Consider the following 23,424-nt stretch of genomic DNA (forward strand, 5'->3'; position numbering starts at 1 on the left):
GTGTGCTCTGTGTAGACCCAACACGAAGCTTCTCTTTGTTCATGCTGCATTTAGCTATCTGTCAACCAAAGGACACTGGTAGAGTATATTTTAAACGTTAATACTCTAAAGAAAACAAGAGAACATTAATTGAATGATCTGTTTGCTGAACTGCAAGGTGTGCGTAGAACCTGTACAAGAAAGATCCATAATAAATCCCTATCTTTGAAACATCAGGTGCATGTTTGATGAAGGTAGCCTATTGCTGGAAGACAATGATGTAGAAGGATGTACACAGTATTTTATTATTATATTATTTATTATTATATTATTATAGACAAGTATCTGATTTTTAAACAGGAATTTTGCCAAAAACCCCTGTATATTTTCTGCTTTGGACAGCCAAATTTTGTGCAAGGATGACTTGTTTGCAAAGTTCAGCTTCTTTCCAAGTATGCTCTGCTGTAGAAAGAAAATGCATAAAAATTTGAAGTATATGACAACATATAATTTTATGAATGCTGGCGTGTAACACAAAGTCCCTAACAGGCTAAAATAGTTTTTATGTTATATTTATCAAAACTTTTACTTCAGTATATTTATTTCCATATACTGATTCACTCCTGCCTAGGTGGCAAGAAGAAGAAAAAGTGATTATGATGCAGTTGAATTGCAAAATCAAGAGCTATTTCACAAGGACTCCGCCCCCTGGGATCTCAGTGAATGTATGCCTTATTTCATTTTTTCAGTTTTTAGTATCATTATCACACATCATTATTTTTGTTCTATTTCGCAAAAATTAAAAAGTACCTTTCTATTATGAGGATTAGCATTACCTTTTCAACACATAATGGCCTAGTGTTTTGTCAGGTTTTTATGATTTAAGACCTATCGAAATGAAATGTCTTTATTTGAAAAATGCTTCTGCAGATTCGGAGACTACAGGCAAAAAAGCCTACTTTTAGTAATAATCCTTGTGATATTATTTGGTACTGTGTTTACTAGTCAGAAGCCCACTGTTGTGATTTTGTAAAGCTGCTCATACAATAACAAAAATATATGATTTTATTGTTGTTGTTGTTAAACTAAGCAGCAGCCCTTCAGTTATTTTCAAAGAAGGGCAAACGAGTTAAAAGACATTGCTAAAAGCTAGTACTGCTGTACAATAGCATAAGGCCAATATTAGTGCAGTTTGCAACTACGAGATCATATTTTTCTTTACACAAGTGAGCTTTGTAATAACAGAATCTGAATTTGTTATCAATTACAGAACAGTTAAATATATTGTTAGAACTATAGCTAATGCAATCATGTATATGTGAGAATTATGCAAAGTACAGATGCACTATTTCATAGGTTATTATTTGTTCCTTGAAGAGTTTCTGGTTATATGTACAGTTATAAGAAGACTGTTGAAAACAGCACCTGAAAGCACTGTTTAGCAGATACTATTACAGGTATGTCATAAGGTCATAACATACATTAGTATCATATAGAAATTAAATATCCTGTGTACTGCCTGTATATAGTGCTATCATCTATGTATTTCATCTATTTAGATATGTGATTGTTGGTGCCAGATCTATAGAGAGAATATTAAGATAACGACTTTTTGAAAACTCTGTTGCTGGCCAGTCAGCAGTACTGCAGCCTTCAAATTCCAGTGAGAATTAGCCCAAATTACTGTACATTTTATGCTTTAAGTAGCTTTTGAGAAAGATTAGATTGCATATGCCAAGTCCTTTGAGGAGATAATTGAAATATTTTCAAAATAAATATTGTGATAATGTCTCCCTTCCAGGTCTATTTTATTTGAAGGCAAAAAGTTCTGTCCCAAAGTGTTTAAAAAAAATCAGAGAATTTTTTTTAAAAAGAAATTACATATATTTACAAACACATATATACATACCTATATATACACACGCTTACTATACTCTACAGTCATATATATGTATATATGCAGTATCCAAGTACATATAGAAATATACACACACATATATACATACCTATCTCTCTATATACACTTACTATATTATATATAAATATGCACATAAACATATGCAGTATACTCAAAATTTTTGTATCTATAAGTAACATTTTATGTTTTTCATGTATTACTACACTGCTACTATAAAAAATGAATAATATACAGGAAAATATCAAGCATAATATAAACCAATAGACTCATTCTTACAAAGCTTAAGCAAAACACCCCCAGCAACAATTTATAAAGTTTGTGTTTTCATTTCTCCTTCTTTACTAGGAAAGATAATAAATAAAGCAGAATAAAAAGCCACTAAGATAAAATATTACTGTGTTGGTTACAATGAATCACTTAATAAGGTTTTGAATATGCCATTTTTTACTTACTTCTGTGGTACTCCTGTGAATAGTCTTCACCAGCCCTACTTACTTAGTCAATGACACATAAGGTGAGGGAAAATTGCAGAATTAGACTCTGAAAGGAATATTAAAAATCCTAAGAAAATCACTGAAGCAATCCTGCAAGATACTGAGTACTTTGCAGCTAAACTGACATGAACTCATGAGCAGGGTAAACTTAAAGTGTGTTCTCAAAGTTAAAGATATACACAGCTTTAAGTGCTTTGCTGAGTGGGAGAGAAAATGAACAAAACTTTCTTGCTCTGTTTTTTTGGTGGGTTTTTAGGCAATATTTTGCTGTAAGTGTTGAGAATGGGTTTTCTGAAATGTGCAATGTTTATTGTAACAAATTATTTTCTCCCTAGTACATACCATGTAATTTTTTCCCCTCCTTAGAATAAAAAAAATCATTCAATAAAGATATAGGACCTGAGTTTTGTTCTCAGCCCTGCCAGACACTTCTCTGCGAAGGTCTGCCTCATGAGGCCAAATTCAATCTGATTGATCAGATTCATGCCCACTGAAATAAATGTAGATGGTAACATTTATTGCCTTGCAAGACTGTCAGAGTGTTTAATTTGTTAATGTTTGTGCATTATGTTAAAGGTCCTCATGTAAGGAACAACTAAGACACATGGTTGTGCTGTGAGATGGGTGGGATAACCGTACACGTGGCCGTAGAGCTGGTGAACACCAGGTGATGGTTGGGAGGATGTCCTGGGTGGGCTCTGAACAGGATAATACTGATATTATCCAGAGGACGTCTGTTCACCAGTCCAGCCTACTGCACAGGGCAGGTGAAGCACTAGATGAAGGAGGGGAAAGAGGTTTGACTTGCATCTATCCAAGTCCAATGAGCTCTGCTCAAACCAGTGCAAAGCAGGATGAGGTGGCGAACTCCAAAAGCATCAGCTATGTATTTTACAGAGCAAAGATTATATTAATTGATGTCCCAAGTAGAGAGGTTTTGCAGCCCCTTGAAGAAATTCATTGTTCCTCCCTGTGGGGGATATTTTGGAAATACCTGCTTTTTAGTGTATGCCTCAGGCAAAACAATCACTCTTTATGAGCTAAGAATAAAAGTCAGCCCTGTCAGGGTTGGTTTAGAAATTTAGAGAGAGGGACATAAAATACTGGAGGCCACAATATCTTTACTTCCCACCCTCCTTCACATTTGGCACTGGTATAGAAATCTAAATTGCAACTTGGTCTGTCTCTAGACCTTCTGTTTTCCAGCAGTGACTTCAATTTTGTTGTTCAGCTTTCTTACAAAAATATTAGTACTAAATACTGAGCTGTGCCACAGACATGTCCATCCCCACAGCTTTGTGTGTATCATTCAGCTTTCTATTAAGTCCTATTAAGTTTCTATTAATTTTCACAGATGTAATTTATTATTTCCCATGACTTTGTTTTTTCCTCTTGCTCTCCATTGCTGTTTTTTTGCCAGTTCTGTATACACTTTACCTTCAGAGGTGTTCCCCTCATTCCTTGCCTCTTGTTTTCTTCATTTTGTCTCCCCTTTTCTTTTTCCTCCCATTGCATTTTCTCCCGCATCCCTACTGTTAAAGCCTCCCTCCATCCTTCTGACTCTCATTTTGTGTGGTTGCCTTCCAGTTTCCCCCACGCACGCAGCCATGCTCAGCCGTTCTGCCTCCGCAGATGCTCTCATGGGGTCCCTGGTATTCACTCCACAGCCAGCGCTTGCTCACTTGTGTGCTGCCAGGCTTTATTTCAGCCTGACACAATAAGGCACTCATTTGGGCTGTGCAAATCTCCGGACTTTGAAGTCTAATTGGGAGGCACTTTTCTTTCTGGAGAAGTGCCATAGATGCATGTGGCTGCTCTTTTGGGTATGAGAGGGCCAAAGAAAACTCTCTTTATCAGGAGAGCTTACGCCACCCTTCCTTTAGGTAGCCTAAGACTGTGCTGTTGAATCACAGGCTGACTTACAAGAACACTGCCTTCAAGCCTTATGCACTGCACCTGCGTGAGGGTGGAGAGAATTCACAAGTCCTGCATGCTGCCTGGGGAATTTATCCACCATCAGATTGCCCAGGCCAGCTTTGCCACAAAGCCTGTTTAAAAGTGGATTTAAACTTACCACCCATATGTTTATTTTGAAACATAACTGAAATATTTATTGCAAATGTAGTTCTACATATGTTGTTTAAGATTATGAGCGGTGTATGTACTGTAACAATATTTTTCCCTGCTTTCAACTCTTCGGCCTCCCTTGTTTCAATGCCTGTGATTTATGAAAATACAGTTGTGCAATATCTGCCTGTTAGAAGTATGACATGGCCCAAATCCCATGCTGACCTGCACCATGTGCAATTATTAAATCCAATGAGTCACGTTATGTGAAAGTCCTCCACAAGGATCCCCGGGCCCATACAGAAAACTGCCTGCCCTCTTGACTGCACAAACCAGCCATGAAACAAAGGCTGCTGCGCACCCCAGATGCTGGGTTGTGTTCTTCACAGTGCATTTCCCATAAAACCACAGATCAATGAGAATTAGTTGGCAGAGGTTGTTTTGCCCCTATTGGTATGGATGCTGTGGCCATAACGCCCCATGTACGGAGTGCGCCTGGGCAATTGCTCCTAACCAAAGCTATCTGTGCAAACCTTATTTACCATGTGTGTGAGGAGGGATGAGTCTCATCCTCAGCTGCTCGTGCATGATCATGCACATGCATGATTGCCCCGCTAAGTGTTCGTAATCTAAGTAAAATATTTCACAGCCTTATAAGGTTTTTCTAGATAACCTGCTATATTAGGCCATGAAAAATGCTTCTTTACTATTTTATGAAGGCTGGTGTATTTTCAGACATGACCACATACATTTGTGTTAAATCAAATCTGCTGAGTGTGTCTGTATGAGGGCTAACAAAAATGAATGCTCCAGCTGTAGGCATTGCGGTGACCTATTAACCTGAATTTCATTCCTAAATCTTTCTGTATTTAAAATTTAATTTAGCTACCTGCATGCTCTGCCAATTCATTCTTATTTTATTTATCTCTTTATTTCCTCGAGTATGTTCCCAATGAAAGATTAAGTGACACGTTTTAATGAAGGAGTTTATTCTTAGTTTCAAGTGTCATGTGAAAGTCACTCAAGTGGAAATTATTACTCAGAAAGACCTCTTCTGTAAGAAGAGTGTTCACACATACAAGTTTTGGCAAGGATGGGCCCTCAGACTGCCGTGAGAACCCTTCCATGGATAAAGTTAGTGAGGTAAGTAATTGTTTGCAAGACTAAGCCCAGATACAATAAATATGAATGTGAGAGAAACAGAAGCAGTTTGCGGAGATGTTAGCTCATGATGAATGTCAGTATATTTGGAAAAGGTACTTTAGTCTCTGGCATTCATAAAATTTATACCATAACTGTATATTGTAAGTGTCAATATAAATACAAAAAAATCTTTAGATAATATATTTCTAGAGTGAACATAATTCACATAAACCTCATTGATTCAAAATAAAAAGAGATAGCACCAAGTGCCCAGAATTCAAACAGTGAAGCACACAAAGCTTTGTTGACTTCCGTGGGACTACTTATATGATGAAAGTTACCTATATTCCTAAGTGTTCGCATTATTGTGTTCTCCTAATGTCATCTCTCTTTTATGAAAAGCACTAGTACCCATTAAAAAGAATAAAGATCCTGCTAAGGTATTGGTGCAGGAAAAGCCACTAAGGGAACACACGTGCATTTCTGTTAGTAGAATCCTCTTAGGGCTCAACTGCTTGCACAGCCGTCCCTAAGCAGTAAGTAGTGTGCACTGATTCATGTCAGAGAGACTTCTAGGAAGTCACTGTTTTTTATTTTGCTCACCTCTTCCTCCAGAGAATAGTAATCTCTAGGTGAGCTCTTCCAGTAGTAAATTATCCCTCACTCCCTGCATCCCTGTGCCTGCTGGAGAGCTCAGGGATGTTATCCATCCCCTGTGCTTAGCTCATGCTGTTCTGCTAAAGAGGTGCAAGGTGACTGCATGCAGGAGTTGAGAACTACTCTTACGCATATGCAGTAAGCCACAACCAACCTCTATTATTATTTTCCAGACTTTCTGTTAGTAGATAAAGCCAACTGAAATCTTTTCTTTCTCACTAGAAGATAAAACAATTCACAGATTTTTGCTTTACTCACCCCACTTTTGTGCCAACACTGCCTGTGCAACTATTATTGGGTAAAAATATAAAACTACGGTATTCTGTTCATAAAGAAATTTACTTAAGAGGGAGAAAAGCTTTGAGAGTGCCATAAGGTTCTCCGTTTTCCTCTCTAAGGGAGCAAACTAGCCCATGCAGAAGGAACGGGATCAGGGCTATGGATCCAGCACATCCTTCAAACCAGTGGCAGGTAAAAAGTGCTCTGACTGCAGAGTCCTGTGGATGCACAATTACACAAGTGGCTTAGAAGTCTTGCTGGCAAAGCCTCTCCTGGTGTCGTGATGGAAAGCTCACAGAGCCCTTTGGAAAGCAGCACAGAAGCTGAGGATGGAAGCTCATACTGATAAACTGGCAATTCCTTGCAGAATTCTCTGGAAAATCTCAAGGAAACTGAGCTGTGGAGGCTCATGTCATTTCCCAGCTTCGAGCCTTCCTTGTTTCCATTTTATGGAGGCTGCTCATATGGCTTTTAGGGGAATTCTTCTGGAAATATTTGCTGCCATCCTACTTTTTGCTGTTTATGTAAAGGAGAAAAACACCGCTGACTTGTTACTTCATGCACTTAGAAAAGCAATGGCTCAAAAGCTGAAAAGGCCTTTTTTTTTTAAAAAAAAAAGTCTGAATTTTTTAGGTAGTGTAGTTCCTCATTATTTTTCTCTCCATGTCCAGAGCCAAAAAGGCGATTGGATTACTCCCCAGAACAGCCAGCAAAAATTCCCCTATTAGTTCCTACTTTATGGAAGACCTGTTCCTAGCCAGAAATTGCTCATGCCCTGTAATTCTTTTGGAGACATGTTCATTTATACCATCTCTCCAAAAACTATCCTCTGTTGCTGTCTGCCATATGTAAAGGATGAGACCAAAATAAGACAGCATTGCCATGGTAAGCCAAACCCAGACTTGTTTTTCAATTCATCCTAAATGACAAGCTTACAAACATGCAAAGTGACTGCTCAGTGGGTGCGGTATGATGGGCCAGATGTTTGAGAAAGGAGAAATTTCTTTGTTCTGTGCCATGAAAATTTCTTCCTTATACCAGTTTACTGATAAACTAATATTCAGTGCTAAAAGAAGAGCCCTGCTGTTTGTGTACTACCCTTTCTCATCCTGAAAAGTAATTTGCCGTGTCATCAGCTTAACTACATGAGATGGGGATGAGGAGCCGGCAAAAGACCCTGCCTTCCTCAGCATGGGCGTTTGTGCTGACATCCCTCCTGGAAGGGAGGAGAACGCAGGGGTGGCCAAAGCGTATCCTCTGTAGAGGGTGCCAACTTGTTTACCTATAGCAAAGGGATGCCGTTGCTGGTCTATACTGATGTGCTTTGCCACAGAGAGGTTTGCAGGGCTGTGCTGTGTACTGTGTGTGTCTTAATAACAGCACACTATTAACATGTAATCCACAAGGCTGATCTTTAGGAAAATTCTGTTGTTTTCCATTAGAAAATACTGCATGCCAGATGCCAATTGTTACTTCCTTGCAGTGTTTTAACCAATTGTGTGCTGTTAGCGTCAATAAAGCAAGTGGTCTCCAAACACAACACTCAAATCAAGAAGAAAAACTATTGCTTCACAGTGGAGCATCTTGTGCCTCCTTTGGCCACAGATGCTGATAGGCAACATTTCATCAGTGGCGACTGGCTTTGTTTTTGCTTTCTGTTTTCTGTTGTGCAAATGCCAGCAAGGCCCTGATTAGGATGCTGAACATATCGTTAGCAACATCGCTAATAAGTGAACGCTCCCTGGCGCTTATTAGCAGGGTCTTGCCGCATGGTGAAATTGTCATTTCAACTCAGGGAGCTGGAGCAGGAGAAATGACAGGCAGTGCCGAAGGTCCGTCCGTCTGTCCACGCATGTCCATGCTGCAGCTGGAGTCACCGGGACGGTGGGACCGGTTGAGGTTCAAGGTTGCTGCTGATATTCAGCTGTCACGGCTTCATTGTCCGTGTGCCCTCCCTCCACTGACACATTCAAGGGTACTTTATAGCCGCCACAAAGAGCCAGTCAACTGATACCATTGCACTCCCTGTGCACACAAATCGGGCGCTTGTTCAGGACTGTTGATACAGTCTCACGTTTATTCATTCGTGGAGCCATTGAAATTGCAGCTCGCTCAATGCCTTTCGTAACAACGTGGGCTTGCTTGTTTAGTCCAAACATTTAGCTATGTCTTTTTAAAGTTTTGCATGGTATTCTCTAATTGAGGTAACATTATCTGCATTTTAATGCTACACCATTTGTGTCCAATGAAATATTACCTGAAGAACCCTACCATTTACCATGGTGGTTTAAATACAAGTGGCTGCAAAGAAAAAATATACACAAAAGATGTAAGCAAGGGAAAAAAATGCCGATATTTATTTGTTCTGAAATCCAATTGCTCAGAAATAGAGTCTGTGGTGAAAAAGGGGAAAACGTAAGCTTGAGTCAGGGAAGAGACAGTGATTAGCTCCATTGTTAGGGGCTCTTTGAGCTTCATTGGTCCTAAAGAAAAACCCACTAATGAATCTACTGAAGCTTGCCAAACTTTGGAAGACAACTTAAGTTGTGGTGCTTGTCTGAGATGTGGTAGTAAACTATGCTGATACAGAAAACAGCAAATGTGCATCTTTATTAACTGCTTTCCTGCGCAAGCCCTACAAAGACTGCTGACAATTGCTTATTCCAAAAATGTGCGTTACCTGTAAGCGCAGTTCTTTAATTGAGAACTTTGATTTTGGAAAACCAATGCACGGAGGATAAAATATAAAATAAACGAGGCCTGGAGCTATGTGCTAGTGGAAAATTTAAAACTCTTTTTACTGCTGCTTTTGCAATGAGGCCAGAGAAATGTTTGTTTTCTCTGAATTTGCTTAGGAGATATTTATTTTGGTGTTTGTCTTGATGCTTGATCAACGTGTACAGCCAGACCTCACCACCACGGTTAACTTTGCCATTGCATTAGCTGTATATCAAAAGCTATTGGTTGTTAAACATTCTACTCAGAAATACAGGTTTTACCACACAAAGCCATTTCCTTATGTTTTTTTCCTGTCTGCTTTTCGGTGTACTGCTGGAGCTCCTTTGTCACAGTGCTGGTGCAGCAGAGGCTGCAGCAGAGCAAACTTACCACCAGCGTGCCTCATCTGATGGGGAGGGACCACCTCTAGAGGCTGCAAGCTGCCGAGACAGTCAACAGGGGTGCCAATTAGTGTCAATTGTTGCCATCGTTCTCTGATATGGACACCTGTCCATTGGGAACCAGCCCGAGACAGCCAAACTAATTTGAGAGAAACCAATAAACAGGCACCGGCTGAAAACAGTCTCCAGTTACACACCGGCTATCTGAACTGGCCTGATAAGGGCATGTGTTAGGCTGCGCAAGCAGAAGGCCATGCATTTTTGGCAATGATGAAGCACTGTATTCCGCCCAGGAAAACATATATATTGTCATGTAGGTAACAACTGATGTTCAGGTGATGGTGTGAGGGGGCCCTGGAGGTCAATGGTTGTCTCCAGGTGAGGCACCACTGATCTACCCATCGCTGAGAGTCCCACCTACCTCCAGCTGGCTTTACAGTTTACCAGCCAGATCTCGCACAGGGCTTTATCATTTAATCTGGATCTCCAGTGGAAAGCTGCAATCCCAACCTCTCCATTGTCACTGGGTCAATTAGCAGGTTTTAAAATGACCAGATGGGACACCTGGTAACCTGCCTTAGCAGGAGGTCAGGAGAGACTTTCCTGAGGCGGGGCCAGAAAGATCTGGCTGTGGCTGACAGGTTTTTTGCCTCCTTCACAGCTATCGCAGCACAGACCCAGTAGCCAGAGGTCTAACTCCTTTAAGTGTTACGGCTCAGAGATCCAGATTTAACTTGTCAAAAACAAGTGCAGTGAAAGCTGGAACAGCTGTTCCTTACAGATACCATATCTGGTAGTAGATGGTCCCTTTGCAGTGCTTATAAATAAAATTGAGGCTATTTAATACCACTTAGTCTGTGCAATTCTTCCCTTGTATGTCCAAGGCAGTGAAACAGTTCCTGTATTCAGTCATGGTCATGCATCCAAAGGTTCCCAAGTTTGTTACCATGTGCTTAAAAGTGCATAAGCCTTGACTACATCACACTAGACCAGTGCAACTGAAAAGGTTTAACTGAGCCTCTTCTCCACTTCTTCCAGTTTTCTTTAAATCAATGCATCATGGTGTATAGATAAAGCCAAGGATGTCCTGCAGCTTGGAAGAAAGCCAATGTCTGAATTTAGGCATTGACTGAGTTCCCATTGCTCCAGAATGAGTTAGTCAACTTCTGCAACTCAGCCTTGCCAGACATTTGGGTTTAACCCGAACAATGTGTGTTTCTGGGTAGTTTCCAGTTTTATGGATCCTTGAAAGTCCGGGTATAAATAACGTATTCTTGTGAGGATACTAATCCATTGCCAAAGTGATATTTCATGCTTCATCCACCCTCAAACACACTCTGAAACAGGCAACAGAAAAAAAAATATTCAACTTCATCACAAGGAACACCACTCTGAGTCCCAAGGAGGTGGAAACACCAGCTACATTGCGCATCTGGCTCTGCTTGGAAGAGATAATTTAGGCAGCACCATGATTCTGGTCCAAGATACTCAGCAGAGAGCAATGGGCTTGGGCACAGATAAATTTGCTCTGACTACTTTTTGTGCTATGTTTGTTTGGAAAATTAAAAAAAAGAGAAAGCAGTGCTAAATTACAGTGAAACAATAGAACAACAACAGCAAAGAGCATCAGTGTAGTACAGCGAGGTTATTTGCATAACAAATTTTCCACCACTTTGTATGCATGTATGTACAAACACAAATATACTACCAACATCACAGTATTTCTTAAGTAGTGTATGTGTGGGTGTTTTTCTAGCAGCAGCATCTGTATTTCTGGATGAATCACAAGGCCATGCTAGTAAAAAACAAATGCCTAAAAGTAGGCTTCCAAGTCTGATTTTGTCTGTTTTGGATGAGCTGTAAAACCAGCAATTCCTATTGGCATCAACAGGAGTTGCAGTTATCAGTTTTTGGAAAATCAGGTTACTTATGAGTAAAATTTTCCAAAACCCCAGAATAGGTTTATAGGAGAAGAAAAATCTTTTGTTAACCCAGCCGACACATTGAAAATAACAGGGGAGCTTTCAGGTTTGTGAACATTTCCTAACATCCCAGCCTCATAAGAGATATTAACTCTTCCTGGAAACTTTGCCTTTTGCATTGAGGCCATCATGACCGCAACAAAATTATTATAAAATTGATTTAGAGAATTTAAACATTCTATTTTCATGGGCCTAAAATTAGGCTCCATTTTTTGATTGACATGACCACATGCATGCTTGCTTAGGGCATTCTTGATTTATAGTGATTGTGTATTGGGATTAAGCTGGTTTCAAGTCTGTGTTGCTCTTCCAGTTCTTCCTATTTTCTGTTCTTTTTGTATTCCATCTTGTCCTGAAAAACCTTGTATTTCAATGGCTTTTTTCCATTTTGTAGACCTAAATCTGCTACTGATAAAATCAGTGAGACCTACATCACTGATGCCTGAAGAATTACAACAAAGCCATATTGCTTGGATAAAATATATCAAGCAAAGGTTCTTCTTGTGATTTTAAAGGCTGGGTCATGCATCATTTTCTTTTATAGTTTAACTTGCCTCCTCATTGACACAACTCATTTGCACTCTTCTACTTCTTAAATAAAGAGCAAATACCATAATGTATCACACATTCTTCACATGAGGCCATTCATTAATAAGGGAAGTGTTTAGCTGCATCAATATTGCAGAAATAATGTTTGGCCTTTTGTGAATGAATGACAGAGAAAATTTCTGTATTTAACAGTTAAGAATAGCTCTGGTGGCCTGACACACTGGTATAAATTATGTCAGAAACAAAGTATTCTAATTCCCGCTCCCTTTTTCAACTGAGAAGTCTACATCTGGCCTGAAACGTAGTACTGATTGTTTTAATTTTTGTTACAACCTGCTAGTTACACCAAGTCATAATCATATATTGTTGGAGGAAGGTTAATTAGCAGTAGTAAAAATCAACCTTCTGAAACTCAAACTGCAATTAGACCAGATTGTAACATTTTTGCAGTTGTAATTGATGCATTTTTTGTTGTTTAAAACTGGATATTTTAATTACATTAGCTGGTTCTTTAGATAAACAGAAATAATTTTTAAGATACAAAAGACTTGCTGGTATAATTTCACTTTACCTTTTAACAGCACAGAGCCAAACCAAGCAGTTTACAAAGAAGGAATTTAGATAACATTTTGTCCTTGCAGATTTAAAAAAAAAAAAAAAAGAGAGGGGTGGATAGGGAGGGAAGAGGCAAAGGGGGGCGGAATAGCTTACTATTCTAATAGTGCAGTCTTTCATGGAAGGATTGCTGAAATACTCTTTGAGCTAATTTTTAATCTAGAATGAGAATTATTTGATGGGTTTACCCAGTAATTAGTAAGATCCATAATCAAGACAACTGATTCTTTTCTACTGGGGAATCTAAGAAACCAAGCGCATCTGTTAACAGCATACACAGTCAAGTAGTGTGCAACTGGCTTGCTTTCCCATACCAATGCTAGTAGTTCTCGATAAGAAAAAAAACCAAGAAAGCTTCATTGTGTTAATAGCTAAGTTCATGTAAAAATAAAGTAATATTTATCCTGTAGGAGTAGTAACTGTGTTGTACAATTGAATTCGGTAGCCCACGATGTTGTTAGTGATGAACACAACCAGACCTGCTGAGCTGTGCCTGGCATAGACGAGTGTCTTGTGGTACGTCAAACACAGGCTCAAAATGAACTTATTTTTAATAATTGAGTAATTTGCCATTTGTAAATGATTTATAGCTCTTTTTGGTATTCTTCTACTAGACGACTGTGTTGGCATCTTGAATGTTTTGGGGTTGTTTATTGTTTGGCTTGTTGCTGATGGTTAGCAGAAGAGACACTTTCAGGTTCTGTTTGAGGAACCTCAGGGCTCTCTTTTAGGCAGTTCAGCCTAACGGAATTAAGCCTGACATGTTTCAACTCTATTTCTTTATAAAATAAACATAAAACAATGGTTTAGATTTCTAATAAAACTCTTGAACCGTGTGAGACTCAAACTTTCCCTGTTCCTTTACACATCTGTAAATAAAGACCATAAAAGGAGAGTACAACGGGATAAATCAACACGAATTTGAAATCCACTGCAGCATATTAAATGGCGCGGTCTCACTGAAAGAAAGGGCGACCCTGCGGCTTCTTGCAGTTTGAAGCTAATTGTTTTCGTCAGGATGGGAACGTCTGGAAGTCCACTGCAGTGTCCCACCAGCAAGGCTTCAGTAACTGAGCCGGCTTGTGGAGAATGAGCCCACTTTGTAGCGACACAGCAGGCTCAGACACCACCTATTCTGCTCTCCAAACTGTCATGCATAACAACTTCATTGTGCTAAATTGAACTTGAAAGCAACCAAAGGCTATGAGAAGGAGAGGCTATGAGAAAAGCGTGCTGTCAGCGCTGGCAAAGGCTGACCTGCAAAGTAGGCTCAGAGACAGGAGAATAAAAGACCAGGGCCCATGAACACAGCATATTGTTTCATTTTAAAGTATGATTCCCATACCAGAGAAAGTAGCAAATGTGATGTAAATTTATTTAAATAGATTCTGCCGCTTAAAAGTTTGCCAGCCGCTCTTATCCAACTTTCCCAGCTCTCTGATTCGTTACTTACAGTGGGAATATAATGACATATAGTCATCATTGTAACAGCTTCTTTGCAGGGGCACAATGATGATTAATAGCTAGCAGCAAATTTTCACATGGGCTCTGAAGCACTATAGCGTTAAGCAGCCAAACCCTCCCAAATCCCCCTTTTCTGTTCCACTGAAAAGTCCTCTCCTTGTACCTTGCAGATATGAACAAAGCCTATCTTAATTCCAATCAGCTTTTCCTCATTCAAAGAAACTTTCTCTTTTTCATAATTGATTCATGTGCATTTTTTTTCTGTCTTTCACAGAGCTTGAGACTTTTTTTTGCTGGAGGAGGGAGGAAATAATTTCAGTAATAACTTGTTTTGCTTTGTATTTCCCTCCAAAATATATTTCAAGACATTTCTCAGCTAGCTGAGCTGATACACATTAAAAAGAAACACAAAATTGAAAAAAAAGCCTTAACTTTCTCTTCATTGAAAGATTATTAACCACGAGCACTGAGGGATAAGCTCAGAGAAACAGCTCTAGTAACGTAAGTCAAAGACTGGAGAGCAACAACAATAAGCTGCTTCTATTTATTGTATCAATTCCCATTCCCATGAGAAACAGCTGAAACTGGAACGGATTCATTTTTCCATGTAGAATTATTTCAAAGATAAGATAACTTTTAATAGAAATGTTTTATCAGAAATATTTAGAAATACTTCGAAATATTTTACTTTTATTTTAATGTTTATTCACTGATGTGAATTTATTGGTTTTCCACAAATGTCCTTTCCACATTGATAGAGAAAAAATACTTTTAGGACTGTTTAGTCTTTCTTTCTTCACTTTCAGTGCGGTGTAACTACACTTTGAGGGAATTACACCTTCTACACCAGAATGGGCATAGGACAGGTCAGTAGAATACAGTTTTCATTTTTTATTCAGGAAAACACTTTTAAAGAGAAAGAAAAATTTCCAAGCACTATTAGAAAGCTAACATTTACAAGGAATGTCAGTCTGTTTTGTTCCCCCTATGGAGGAAATTAGTTACAACTCTATAGCTCCACATATGCATCACATATACTGTTAATGTTTGACTGGTAGACTTTGCACATGGTTAGTGGTCCAGTCGTAAATTGGTGTACATCAGATTTGATCTGTCCAATCCAGGAAAGTATTTCCTTGCCATTTGCATATTAGATATAATGTAGACAAGAACAGGTTTTGAAAGTAGCATAGTATCTAGGAATAAATAGTGTTGGCTGAAATCACTCCATACAGTATGTGAGATGAGGAAGTAAATACATTCATCATCAATCTTCTTTTTCATGCACTTCAAAAGAACTATGGCCAAGTTGCCCATAAATTTGGTCAGTTTATTTTCTAGAAGAAGTTAAAATTTTCCATCTTAATTTTGCTCCCAACATATTCTTTTGAAATAATATAAAATATCTGTGAACACTTAAAATTGTTTTTCATTTGTGGAAAATTTTCATTCGGTTTGTTTCAGGGATGAAAGCTTCTAGTGAGACAAACAGCATGGCAGATTGGGTTTATCATTTTCATTGAAAATTTCTTAAGATTACTTAGGAAATAGCATTGCATATCAAAATCTCTCAAGAGATCAAATTTCTACTGAATTTCTTTCTGTTGCAGCACTTTGTGAACAGGTTTGCTCCTTCTGTATGTTTCAGAGATTTTTACCCTGGTGTAACTTAACAAAATTACGTATGATTTAATACATGTGACCCAAGACTTGACTCAAGCTCATAGGATTTTTGTCAAGTGTTATTAATGTTCAGTGAAGTAAAGGTTGTATTACAAAGTTGGGATTCTTTTGCAGTATCAGTGTGTGAGATTCCTTCCTGGTAACTGAAAGATATACTGCATTAAAGAAAATCTTGCATTGTTTTCTGCAAGCGATTTCACTTTTGACATTTAATTGAAATTGTTTGACATTTAATTGAAAGAGTTTGACATTCAATTGAAAGAGTTAAAAATAATGCAAATTCTAATACATATCAGTGACTTTTATTAAATAACACTTGCACTGCAGTTATTAAGAGGGACTATCATTGAAAATATTCCTGGAGAAGTGGAAACCTAAACCTGCGTATGGATGAGGGTGATCTGTTCACTGGTTTATGGACCCCAAGTTCCTCAGATGGAGTCATAAATCTACCCCATGTCCCTGTGAGCGGTGTTTTGTATTTGGAAGTCTGAATTTGCTGCAAAATATGTAAAATCTTGTGTAGTCAGTGAACTCCCCATTGACTGTGCATCTGAGGAGCCTTATGAGTGTTGTTTATTTCAGCAAATACGTAGAATACATACACACTCCCGATAACCTCAGACAGCGGTATGCAAATAACTGGCATGAGGGGCTAAAATCTCAGATGACATACCCTTTTCAGGATGTGTCAGCACGAACACATTCAACATGCCAACATGTTCATGCATCCTAATGTACCTTTTGGAGGACAGCAGCATCCCAGCACAGCTGGGGTTTTACAGTTAGGAAGCTCGCGGAAGTGCATTTGTTCCACTTTTCGGTGCTATGTATGCACTGGTTTCACAGAGCTGAGCTTTATGTAACTGCAGTGTTAGATAGGAAAACTCCTTTCACCAGCAGTCTCTAGTGATTTGTGGGGATAGGTCACATTACGTAATTTGCTGAAAATATTAGACGGATCCGACCCAAGAGCACGGCCAAATATTCTTGGTCCTCGCAGAAGTCTAGCTCTGAATCTCAGGCTCGTATCTCCAGCGTACCTTGCCCTCTGTCTTCTGCTACGCTGTGACCTTCTAAGCCACAGACTACAGCCATCTCCCCTCACTTTGAAGAATATTCATTCCCCTTCCACCATAAATCCTGAGATATTTTGATATGCACCAAATCTTTCCATGGTTTCCCCAGCACAGCCCTATTCATACTCAAACAACACATACCTCACCAGTACAGCAGTTGCAGGTTTCCAGGTTAAATCTAGAAAAATATTGAAGTACATATACTTGCTTTTAGTGGAAAAAAGTCTAATTTTGCCTTCTTTACTCAGGCTGAGTGGTAACATAAGGCTTCAGTGGAAAAGCTGCTGCTGTAACAATTCAGCAGGAGTAGGGGCCAGAATCTACTTCTTTGTGGTTTGGGGAGAAAAAAGTGATAATTTTGTTAATTTTCCACTCTCATTTGCACCAGATATATTCCTTCCCTCTGTCTACCTTCAGCCTTACTAAATTTTTCTGCCACCATTTCTTCTCCCCCAGAACCTGTTCTCTCACATGATTCTTCTCTTTCCTCCATGTTGTTTTTTCCTGGAATCCAGGAAAACCTCATTCTTGTTCCCTGTGCAGCCACCTGGACTCCTGCAATGCCTTTTTCCACACCTCTTGAAAATTCTCTTCTGCTGAGTTCCAGGCCATCAGAGGTCCATATCTCAGTCCCTCTTTTGCTTCAGAGCAGCCTTCCAGTTCATTGCCTCTTTTTGAGTTTGGTGACAGCGTATGGGCTTGCATGTCCTCCATTTGCAGCAGCTTTTAGTCACCTTTTTTAAGGTCACAGTATTTTGTAGCAGTGCCACACTCTCTGTGCATTGAAGATCTCAGACCTGATGTGCTTATTAAAGTGGTGTAATTCTCCCTGTAAGGGCTCCCATTTACAAGGAAAAAGGGTCTCTGTATAGCCCTTCAGCTCTTCCTATCTTAAATTAATTTTTCTCATTCCAGATCTACACAGTTGCACATTTCCGAGTTAGTCTGTTTTATTATCCAGTTCCAGATCACTACTTGTTTCCTCTGTGGGCTGTCAACCTTTTGATGAACCTAGATCAAATATCTGGATAAAAATTGTGCCAAAGCTGGTGAATAAATCCATTTAATTGTCTTGGGAAACAGCACTGTGAATGTATTGGCATTAGGTTTTGTGCTTAGTTTCAGCTGCAACAGCCTCTGTTGAACAAAGCAGCCCAAAAGCTGTGAAGAAAACCTATTTCAGTTCAAAGTCTACTCAAGTATCCAGAGAACAGCTTTCTACTTCTAAATCTCAGCTCTGAAAGTCATGAAAGATAAAAAAGTCTTGCTGAAGGTTGCCCTAAAATAAGCCTCCATCTGCAATTTTCTAATTTTTATTTTTGCCCTGGTTTCTGCATATTCTTTAGGTCACCAGTAAGAGCAATAAATCCCAAGTATCATTAATACCATAGACACAGATATCTTGTGACATCATGTTTCTTGAATTATTCTTTTGGTGCCTTGCTGACAATTTCTCTTAATTGCTCTGAAGCCAGACAGAGCTTTCTGCCTAGAATTCAACTATCCCTGTTTTCTCTCACTCTCACCCTTAACCTTTTACTTTCTGACTCTCATGGATCACCAGACTTTGTATGCTTATCCAATAAAGGACCTTCTCAGAAAGGAATCTCCTCCCAAGCATAATACATCTTATTCCTCCAAACTCTTAAAGCAAACAGTCTTCTGCAAAGAAAAGGAGCACTTTGTAGCCTTTAGGAAATAAGCCAACGTGTTGTCCATTATGGTTAGAGTCAGCACTTGCCTCTTGCCTGAACATCATGCAAAACAAAGCCCAGTAAAGAATGGGGCAGGATGATGTGAGTAAACACAGAGGGGAACTATTGTGGTAGGAAACCTGCGTGTACTGTGATGGTGGAGGAGAAAAGACTTAGAAAGGACATGGAGAAGCTATGGATTATCACAGTTTATGATAGAAAAGAAGCTAAAGCGATGGCTACTGGACATATTGAAAAGAATCAGTAGATTGGCATACAAAGGTGTCCTTCCTTCTTCAGCTCACAGGAGACAATCCGTTCACATTTTCACATTGTGAAAGGATTTTAAAAAGTTTTAAGAGAGGCACTGGAAAATTGGAATGGGTCCAATTTGGGGTCAACAAGGTGATCAGAGTGCTGGGGAACTTGATGATTGGAGAAAGGTTGAAAGAATTGCCTTTGTTTGGCCTGGGGACCATAAAGCTCAGGGGATCAAAGTAATCTCGTAGCTAAAAGGTTGTTATAGAGGAGAAGCTGTCCTCGCTTCACAATGATGCATGGTGACAGGACAAGAGGCAAGGGGCACAAGGTGCTTCAGGGGAAATGCTGTCTGGATATAAGAAAAACTTCACTAAGAGCACTTTTAAATATTGGAACAGTTTGCCCCAGGGAAGTGGTATAGTCTACCTTGCTGGAAGTATTCATGTCTTGGCTTGACAAGGCCCTGGATAACCTAATTCAAGACCCAGAAAGTTGGACCAGACAATCTCTAGAAGTGCCTTCCAACCTGGACTTCTCTATGATTCTGTGACACACTAGAACCGAATTTAGCACAGGGTTAAAATCCTAGAATAAGGCTAATTTTAAAGACTATGTTAAAAATTAGCATACATTTAAAATACCAAAATAAAACCATGCATTTTTAAATTACATTCATTTAACAAGGGTAAGCTGTTTGGCAGTTCTAAAAAAATTGGGGGTTCCAGGCCAATGTGCTCAGTTCTTCAGCCAGCCATTCTCCACTCTCACCCCAAAACTCTCTGCCTTGTAGGTAGCTCTGTCAACTTACTTGTCCAGCTGTCTATCTGTCAAGCAAGGATAAGATACTGTGAGCTTCAGCTAATGTAAATAAGTGACTTGGATGAAAATGCTTATTGCAAAAGTAATTAGGCAATATAATTCTGTAAATACTGAATTTTCATTGTTTTGATTGTATTCCACTGTGACTGATGTCACTACACACCTTTTATTGTATGTTCCCTTTGATTTTGACTTCTCACACCCCCCTTTATTGGTATTTCAAGTCCCCCATCTCTCCTCTGTAGTTTTAATCATCAAATCAGCTAGCACTTCCATTTTGCTGCCTCTCATTTCCTATTCTTTATCTTACCATTTGTCCTAAAATAGTTCATTGGTTCTCACATCTTACTGCAGTGATGTGCTTTCAACCTCATCTCTACTTGGAACTGATCCTTCTCCACGGTCTTTCGCACCAAATCCCTTTTCTCTGTTGACCTCCACCCCTAGCTTGTGCCCTTTCCAAGACTTACAAGTTGGCAGTGTCTCTTACTCTGCTTTTTACTTCTGACAGTGTTACTTCTACTAGGATTATTGTCTACAGCTATTTTTTTTTATAATGTAAACTCTTGATCTTTCTTTTCATCATTAGTTTTTTCTTCCTGTAAGACCACAAATGCTACTTTATCTTCCATCTCTGAAGTCTCATGTTCTTATGCTCTTTTGCCATAGAATCAACAAGGCCAGGTACCAAGTGATTTCCTCCTTCTTCATATGTTTTCAAACACTGTGTTTGTTACATTTGTAAAATAACTGTACTTCTGTTCCCTGTTCAAGTGCTGATTCTACAGTCTTTTCTGCCTTTTCTGCAGCCTCCTGTCTCTCTGTTCTTGACTCCACTGGAGAGCTCAAGTTCTTCTCTCCCTTTCCTTTTCCATCACGCCCACTCATGTTCATCCCTATTTCTATGCTCTTATCTCCTTTCCTAACACCTTTACTTTATTAAAACCTGATGGTTTTGTGCCCTTATCATGCTCTCATCTTCAGGCACATGATGTGCTCTCGATGGAGAAGAGGCTGGGCAGCAGTCACTGGAAAAGATGAATGGTGCTTCAGGAGGGCTGTCTGAGCTGTTCACGGCAACTTCTCGTGCCCCTCTCCTGAACAGGGTTGTCACTTTGGTACAGAGCACTTCAATGTCTGATCACCTTGACTTTCTCTGGGATTAACTCCTCTGGCAGGCTGGCTGTTCACTCAAGAAAAATTGAAGAAGAAAATACAAAATAATTTTAAAAGTCATCCAGATGGTAATGGTCTGCCTCTCCCTCTCCTGGAGCAGCCTTTATGTCTCTAACCAATTTTCCTACTTCATTGAGTAGTGCTGGTTTACCACCAGCACGGTACCTCTTTCCATACCACGTTTTTGAATGGCACTTCCTATTTCAGCTTTTCTTCAAACGATTGGGTCTGATCTCCACAACTGCAGCAAATGCAAATTTAGAATAAGAGGCATTCTTACTGCCAGGGTGAGGCAACCCTGGCACACCCTCAGCTACAAACTGTCTGGGGACTCAAGTAGCTTTCCATTTAACTTAGATAAGCCTGAAGATGGTCTCAGTAACCTCTATGTGTCCCATGGGAACCACTGCACTGGCTAAAGATCAGGGCAATAATTACATCTTTTGCCTTGCCTTACCTGCCTGGTCATGATCCCTCCTTAGCCAACCACTCCTACAAACAAGAAATGGAAAATGGTATTCTAGAGCACAAAACCACTGTAGCCAGACTTGTGGGACATGCCTCTTAGATTAGTATTTTTTCTCAGTCATGAGCAGAGTGCCATAGGTGCAACTAATAAGAACATGACCTCATTTTTCAGCATCCCGCCAGAGGAAAGGTGGATGTGTAACTCAGGTTTTCCATATGAGTCTCAGCTTTTTCACATCAGCCTACTCTGGCAGGTGCTGAGGACAAAAACTACATCTGTCAAAAAGTCATAGATCCAGTTAAGGAATCACCTCAGCATTAGGGCTTCCTCATGCAAGGAAAAAGAGAAGGAATGAAAGATGCTGGCCTACCGGGCACCTTTTTGAGAAGGGAAGAAGTAATTCTGAAAAGTGAGGAAAGTGTAGGTGAAGAAACTTTTATTTATCCAGCCTGCCAAGGATGACAACATCCCTTCAGAGGGCAGGCTGGACAGGAGCAGCCCTTGACTCAGAAAGCTTCAGTGATCTGGCCATGAAATATCACAAGAAATGCCTCTGGAAAAGTGATTAGAGAAACTTAGGTCATGTCAAATATAAGACATAAATAAATGCATTACTGAAGAAAATAAGGAATACTCTAGATCTCTGTACAACGCAGGTCCAATCAGTCACGTGGATGAGGATAGCTTTGCCTCAAGGAGGAATTTGATTTAGGGACTGGAGATGCATGAAGACCTATTTCTCTACATTTAAATGTTTTTTGTTTGCTTACTTAGAACTGACAGCATGCTTATTGACCTACAGTGCATGAAAAAAAATCCTTTCTATTAACTGGTATCAATAACAATAAAACTATAGCATGCTGACATGGAAAATGGCACAAAAATGGGAAGAAATTTGGCATGATGGAAAGTGATTATTTTTTGTCTTCTTTTGTGGAAATTGCAGAGTAAGTGCCTTTTTAAGATGGACTAAAATGAAAAGCGGGGAGGGGGTCCAGTTGTATGAGAAAATTCAGATGAACTGGAACGCCTCTTTCTGAGAAGCTGTGGTGTGCTTCTTTTTGAGCCAACCTGGCTCAAACAGTGAGGGAAATAAGAGAACTACTGTGCAATAGCTACCATGTGACTGACCTCTACCATTTGTCTCAATGGACTAGGTGTGAACTTGAAATACACAGAATGGCGTGGTAGGGGGATAACACAAACCTGTAGAAAAACAGACAGAGCAAAAAGCTTTTAAGGATCACAAACAAAACTTGCACACGTCTGTTAAGTGCTCGTTCATAGATGCGATTCAAGACATGCAGCTGTCTAAATTGGGATGGGATTGGACAAAAGGTTATGGAAGTGAAACATTCCCTGTAGACTTTCTGTGCTTATTTTGTGTCAATTTTCTGCTTTTTAATGGAAAAGTAAATCTTGAAGTCATGCCAAAGCCACTTTAGCTTTTTGGTGTGAAAAACTTGTGCTCTGATGTAGACATTCTAGTTACTTGTTGTTTGGCAGCTCCACCAAACAAATTCTTTGAAACACTGGGAATAATATAAAAACAGAGCATCATTGTCAACCTATCAAAAAGAAATCAAACTTTCAATATGTAGGTAATAATACTACAATCGACAAAGGTGCTATAATATATTATGTCCAAAACAGTATGTTATAAATCCACTATTTTTTCTGAATAAAGAATCTTTGAAAAGACAACCTTTCATCAGAAGTCTTGGTAAACTTACACCATTGAACTTAATAAAATTGGACCTGATGCTACCCTTAAATCTCATAAAATTACCTACATTTTGACATTTCCTGTATTTGTTCATGTTTCCCCATGGAAATATACCAAAGTCAAAAATAGAAAAATCTTGAAATCTTTTTCATGCTTTTGATAAGATACTTTCTTCAAATAATGTTTAACTTGCAATAACTCTTCAAGCCATGTAGAACAGAGTATTTTTAACTTCTCTTCTTTCTCCATCC

General features: G+C 39.3%; 1 long non-coding RNA gene across 18 annotated transcripts in view; it reads left to right on the forward strand.

Moving 5' to 3' along the window:
* The window catches only part of LOC128136562 (uncharacterized), a 131,176-nt gene that overhangs the window by 77,582 nt on the left and 30,170 nt on the right, over positions 1-23,424 (forward strand). For 3 of the 18 annotated variants that reach the window (XR_008233424.1, XR_008233421.1, XR_008233426.1), the window contains one exon: positions 611-704. The exons of 14 other annotated variants lie outside the window; for them this stretch is intronic. This is a non-coding gene — a long non-coding RNA (uncharacterized LOC128136562). Of the gene's footprint in view, positions 1-610; positions 705-5,400; positions 5,602-23,424 lie in introns of all 18 variants that reach the window. One more of the 18 variants, XR_008233423.1, reaches the window with a different exon arrangement.

The sequence above is a fragment of the Harpia harpyja genome, chromosome Z (assembly GCF_026419915.1).
Source record: "Harpia harpyja isolate bHarHar1 chromosome Z, bHarHar1 primary haplotype, whole genome shotgun sequence".
NCBI lineage: Eukaryota > Metazoa > Chordata > Aves > Accipitriformes > Accipitridae > Harpia > Harpia harpyja.